The sequence below is a fragment of the Herpailurus yagouaroundi genome, unplaced genomic scaffold (genome assembly GCF_014898765.1).
Source record: "Herpailurus yagouaroundi ecotype Mexico unplaced genomic scaffold, PumYag 100, whole genome shotgun sequence".
In the NCBI taxonomy this organism is placed as follows: domain Eukaryota; kingdom Metazoa; phylum Chordata; class Mammalia; order Carnivora; family Felidae; genus Herpailurus; species Herpailurus yagouaroundi.
Genome location: NW_024412391.1, coordinates 8,705,523 through 8,712,271, shown reverse-complemented (window position 1 = coordinate 8,712,271; position 6,749 = coordinate 8,705,523).

The following is a 6,749-nucleotide window of genomic DNA, read 5'->3' as shown; positions in this document are numbered from 1 at the left end:
GGCGGGGGCGGGGGCGGGGGCGGGGGGCCGGGCGGGGGCCTGCGGGCCACCCGCGGGCGCCACCGCGTTCACCGAGCGCAGGTCAAGGGGAGGCCTCGCCTAGAGGGACGTGGGTGGTGGGGGGAGGCGTGACCCGTGAGCAAATGAGAGGATCCGAGGTGCCCATGAGGGCTGCAAAGATAAAACGGGTAATGAGGTACGAGGGGCCTTAGGGGGTTGCTGGGGGAAGGACTCCGAGGGAGCCACCAGCGGCATGTGGCTGTCGAGGCCTTGAAACGTGACCGGTTGGAACCGAGAGGTGATGGAAGTGTGAGATACACGCCCTGGATTGCAAAGGTTTTTGGATGCAAAATATCTCATTGAGACCTTTCTCAGTCGTGTTCACTTGATGATATGGAAATAAAAATGTTCTTACAGTTTCATCTGTTTCTTTGACTTTTCTGATGTAGCTCCGAGCAAATTTTAAATTACATGTGGGGCTCACTTTATTGTCGTTGGACCACACCAGTCTAGACCTGTACGTCTACGAAGCAGCTATCCTTGTTGGCGAGGATGCGGAAAGAGATCTCTTTTGCATTGCTGGTGGGAATGCAAGCTGGTGCAACTGCTCTGGAAAATGGTATGGAGGTTCCTCAAAAAGTTAAAAAGAGAACTACCCTAGCACCCAGCAATTGCACTACTAGGTATATATGCAAGGGATACAGGTATGCTGTTTCAAAGGGGCACATGTACCTCAATGTTTATAGCAGCACTATCAACATTAGCCAAAGTATGGAAAGAGCTCAAATGTCCATCGACAGATGAATGGATAAAGAAGATATGGTTTATATATACAGTGGAGTATTACTCGGCAATCAAAAAGAATGAAGTCTTGCCATTTGCAACTATGTGGATGGAACTGGAGGGGATTATGCTAAGCAAAATTAGTTAGAGAAAGACAAATATCATAAGACTGCACTCATATGAGGAATTTAACATACACAACAGATGAACATAAGGGAAGGGAAGCAAAAAGAATATAAAAACAGGGAGGGGGGCAAAACATAAGACTTTTTTTTTAATGTTTGTTTATTTTTGAGACAGAGACAGACAGTGCGAGCAGGGAAGGCACAGAGAGGGAGGGAGACACAGAATCTGAAACAGGCTCTAGGCCAGGAGCTGTTAGCACAGAGCCCAACACGGGGCTCGGGCTCACGAATCGTGAGATCATGACCTGAGCTGAAGTCGGATGCTCAACCCACTGAGCCACCCAGGTGCCCCAACATAAGAGACTCTTAAATACAGAGAACAAACTGACGGTTGCTGGAGGGGCTGTGGGGGGGGGGGGGAGAGATGGGCTAAATGGGTAAGGGGTATTAAGGAGGACACTTGTTGGGATGAGCACTGGGTGTTATACACAGGGGATGAATCACTGGAATCTACTCTGGGAAACATTATCACACTATATGCTGACCAACTTGGATGTAAATTAAAAAGGAATAAATGGAAGCAGCTATCCTTTCTGCCCAACAGCTTGCTCATTTAATGAACAGCTTTTGAGCCACCGCTCATGCTGTGACAGAAAACAGAGACACCTAAGACCTAACGGAGGAACTCAACCAGCTCTCTTACAGGGTGGTTGTGGGGATTAAACGAGTCGATGGCATGTAATGTAAAGAACATAAGAGGAAGGTGACTGACTGGCAAGAGGCCAGAAGACCTTCTCTGCCATGCTTAGAAATTTGGACTTCTATCCTGAAGACGTTGGGAAGCGATTAAAGGAATTTCAGCTGGAAGTGGCAGGATCCCTCTGCGCAGAATGTTTCTCCTGCTCTAGATGTATCCTTTCTGCCTTTCATCTCTGAGCTTAAATGACACGTCTTCAGCAAGACCTTTCTTGACCTCTCCACGCGGAACTTACCACTGATCGTGTCTCTTCTTATTTCTGTATTTGTAGAATTCAAGCACGCGAAAGTAGGCAATCTGCTTTGTCCTGTTCATTGCTCTGTCCATAAACTTAAAAAACAGGGCCTGGCCATACTTAGGGGGAGGTGTTTCAGAAAGATCCCTGGTAGGCGTGAGAAGAATGGATTTCTAGAAGAGCAGGGCAAGATAAGGAATAACCGAAGAGGATTTGAGGGACTGTAACTTCAGTTTTCATTGTGTTGGGATTGCAGTGGACAATCCAAGGTAAGAGGCTCAGTAGGCAGTTGTATTGTAGGCACAGGTCTAGAGTTTCCAAAAGATGCGGGGAATATAGACTTGAGTGCCATCAGATTATTAGGTCATTGAAACGGCGAGAGTCGATAAGCTCTCTCCGCAAAATGGAAAGTGTGTAAAGCAAGCATGGGAGGATAGAGCCTTCTATTATAGCGACATTAGAGAGGCAAGTGGAGGAAGAGAAAAATCCTAAGGAAGGCGGAAGTAGCTCTTCCTGCCTCACCTGGGTCTTTTGACTACATCTGCACCTGGACTGTCTGCATAAGGTCTTTGTTCTCCAGAAGGAGCAAGCTTGCCTGGCGTTGAGGAAGGCTGGAATTGCCAAGGCATCAACGCTCCAGGAAGAACCCTCGACTAGTGATGTTAGGGAATGAGTGGGGTGGGGGCCCACTCAGACCCCCAGAGTTGGTAGGAAGGTTATTTTAAACTAAAGACAATTTGAGATTCAGCAGATGTAGAAAGAAGCCTTCTTGGAGCTTCCCTTATTTCACAAAAGGCAGAAACTGCTCGAAGTGAGGCTGCCATAGATCCTCTCTCTGGGCAAGTTTCATGGCCATGAGGAAAAATAAAATAAAATAAAATAAAACAGAGATCACTGGCACCTGCATAAACAAACATTATCACAAACTTCCATATCTCGTTTGTTGCTCTGGAAACCATTTGTTCTTCCCACAGAAGGCTTTTCTCCCCTCTCCCTCTCCCCTATTAATTTAGGTACATAAACCGTAATCTTTAACAGTTTAGGGAGTCCCTTTGTTTCCATATGCGCGTGATGAACTCCCCCCCCCCCCCTTCTCTCCTGTTAATCTGTCTGTTGTCAGTTAAATTCACACTCCAGAAATTGAACCAAAGAGGATAAAGAAGAGTTTTTCCAACCAGATAGTGGCTAAATATCCCAGGGCATCGTTCCTCAGGTGGAACAATTTCAAAGTGTATATTCCATAGTCTCCCAAAGGTTTGTCAGTGGCATTGAGCCCCAGTTGCCCACGGCTGTAACCTGCTCATTAACATGCCCTATATTGCCTTCCTTTCCCTGACTCACCTCCCCACTTCTCTACCAGCGTTTCTTGGAATCACCTCCCAAATAATCTCCTTGCATACAATCCTTTTCTATTTTCTTCCGAGGAAGCCAGCCTAAGATAGAAACCGATAAAGGGAGCCTAGAGAAAAATGAGATGCATTCATGGACACAGAGGAGAAAGTTTCAAGGAGGAGGTGGTCAGCATTATAAAATGCTGCAGGGAGTTTCCCTACGAGAGTGTTGATAAACTAGGCAAGTTTATTCCAGAGGTATAATGAGAAAAGGCAGAATTCTGTAGGCTAAGAATAAAAAGAAAAATGAGAAAATCCAACTTTTTGTCTTTTAGAGAAAGAACCTGAGTGGGGGAGAGGGGCAGAGGGAGAGAGAGAGAATCCCAAGTGGGGCTCTATCCCACACCTCTGGGATCTTGACCTGAGCTGAAACCAAGAGTCGGCACTCAACCGAGCCACCCAGGTGCTCCATGGGAAAGTCCAACTTTTTAAAATAAGTTATCTGAAGAAATAAGGTAGTGATAGAATAATAATTAGAGGCAGACGTAAGATGGAGGGAGGTGTTTTATTATAGGAGAGGCAAGCGTAGTTCTATGCCAAGTGAACAGAGCCAATAAGAAGGGAACGTTGAAATTTGGCTGAGAAGAAGAATTCAGTGGGTGATTTTCATAAGGCAGTGGGAGAGGACAGGACATGGGAAGAATTAACCTGAGACGGAAGAAGAAAACCCTCTTCCATAGACAAGAGGAAAAGAAGCAAGGATGAGTATATAAAAAGACAAGTTTGTAGGCTTAAGATGAAGGAGAAAAGGTCTAATAGCCATTTGTGTTGTTGTTAAGTAGAAGACTGAGAATGGGGGGGGGGGGGAGGAGTCACGTGAGGAGGCTAGCGAAGGTTTAACAACGCTGTCCTGTGGGGTTGGAACGAGGGCCGAGCAGAGGGCAGGTGGCCCATGAGAGGGCTTTGCCAAAGTTGAATACCAGGTGTACGTAGTGGTGTTAATCCAAACAGCTCTGCAATTCTCTCTAAAGGTACCCAATATTAAAAATAAGTAAATAAAAACGAAACTACTCAATGTTTATGGAAACAGAATTTGACGAATCCATTGCTAGGTTTGCCAAATGGATGGGACATAAAGTCAAAGGTTCTAGGTGACTGAGAGTATTCACCGAAGGAGTGGCCAGGTGCTGAAGGGGAAGGGGAGGCATGTGTGTAGGGAATATGAGAGCTAAAGGCCACAGCAGAGGTAGGTTATACAAGTTTACAACATCAGGGGCGCCTGGGTGGCTCAGTCAGTTAAGCATCCGACTCTTGGTTTCGGCTCAGGTCATGATCTCAACAGTTAGGGAGTTCGAGCTCCAACTTCAACTCCACGATGATCATGCCTGCTTGGGAGTCTCTCTCACTCCCTCTCCCTCTGCCCCACCCTGCTCGCTCTCTCAAAAATAAATAAGCTTTTAAAAAAGTTTACAATCTCAGAAGAGCAATTCTGACTAGCGGCAGGAGGGCAATGGATGTTGATGCCTGAAGTGTGAAGATGTTGAAGAAAAAGAGATTATGAGGATCTAAGGCTAGGAGTGTTGGCTGTGTTGTCCACAATGAATGGTTGAAGGGGGAGAGAGGTGGAACGTCCAAGGGAAGGGTAGGGACTGTTCCTTAGAGAGGAAGCCTAGCAGAGTGGTTAACATGTGGGTTCTGGAGCTAGACTCCAGGGGTTCGGAATGCTGGTCTGTTACTCATTAACTGTGAAACTCTGGGTAAGTTATTTGACTCCTCAGCAAAGGTATGGATTCTGGAATCAGAAGTGGTGTGATAACTAAAGTATGGGAATAAATGAGATTCATGGGTAAGAGTGTAAAGGAAAAAAAAAAAAAAAAAAAAAAACAAACAAACCAAAGATCCCAGAGCAGACTATTGGGGAATGTAGAGTTTTGGGGCACAAAGGGAGAGACATCAGGAAAGGGCTGAAGAGGACAAGAAGACTGACCAGAGAATGGAAAAGAGAAACACAGAGGGTTGAGATTCAGGTGGTATTTTAGGATTTAACTTTCTAGGATTCAGGTGGTTCCTTGTAAGGTGATACGTCCTCCAACCCAGATTCTGAAGCTTTTTCTCAAACGGCTGCCCGCTCCAGGCACACTTGTCTAGCACAGATTTTTGAACAAGTCACTCCAAGGGCATGCACTAATATCACTGTTAGAACCTTCTCACTGAAACCTGCCTGTTATTCCCTGCTCCTTCCCAGCCACGTCCTTCAACATGGTCCCGGTGGCTCTCTGCGCCTTTAGCATTGAGCATCGCTGGCCCTTTATGGTAATTATCTTTACGGTAGCCAAGGCAGGACTCTGAACTGCTTGCTCCCTAGCTCTCCTCCCACCAAATGCTGTACTGAGTTCCACCACAGAAATCAAATAACGGCACCTTTTCCCAACTGCAGGACCAAAAATTAAGACTTTAAATAACATCTTCTCAAATAATCATTTCTGAAAAACGGGGAGCCTTCTATGACAAAGCAAATAAAGAAATAACTAATTAGAAAAGACCAAATCTGCCCATGCTTGGTTTTGCTAGTATTTTTGTGCATTTGAATGTGGGTGCTTTGACAGCAATGGGTTGGCCACACTTTGTTTCATTTACCTTGGGATACAAATCAAATGAGTTTCCCTTCACTTTAATCAAATTTCTGGCGGCTCAGTCGGTTAGGCGTCTGACTTTAGCTCAGGTTCTCACAGTTCATGGGTTCAAGCCCCATGTTGGGCTCCGTGCTGACAGCTCAGAGCCTGAAGCCTGCTTCAGAGTCTGTGTCTCCCCCCACCCCCTGCCCTCCCCCGCTCATGCTCTCGCTCTCTCTCAAAAATAAATAAACGTTAAAAAAATTTTTTCTTTTAAATAAAAAATTTCTGCTGCCATATAGAGATTTTCTTCCTCTTTCTTTCCATCCAACCTTTGTAATCAAAAAAGAATGAGTGGAGGGGGCACCTGGGTGGCTCAGTCAGTTAAGCACCTCTTGATTTCAGCCCAGGTCATGATCTCACGGTTCGTCAGATCAAGCCCTGCGTCAGGGTCTGTGCTAACAGCCTGCTTGGGATTCTCTCTATCTCTCTGCCCCTTCCCCCCTCAAAATAATAAACTTAAAAAAAAAAAAAAAAAGAATGAGTGGAGAAGAGCTTTTAAAGGAGGGACTGATAAGACAATTCTGCCAATAACCATTTATATTTTTAACTTTTGGGTTCAGCCAGGCTGTGTTCCCACCCCTGAGACCAAGAAAAGTATATTCGCAGTTTCCGCCTCCTTCTCTAAGCCCCTAGACAGAAGATGTGCCAACCAACTGTGGGCTTGTCCATCACCACCACCTGCCTTTCCTTGGCATTATCCTGACAGCTCCCTGGTCATCAAGTCCTGGAACGAAAAAGCAAGAAGGGACAAACATCTACCCCCCCATCGAATAACTTAGTGTGTGCAGTTGATTATATTTTTGGAGATACCTAGAAATAAATATAGCAAATTCAGGCAGCAGA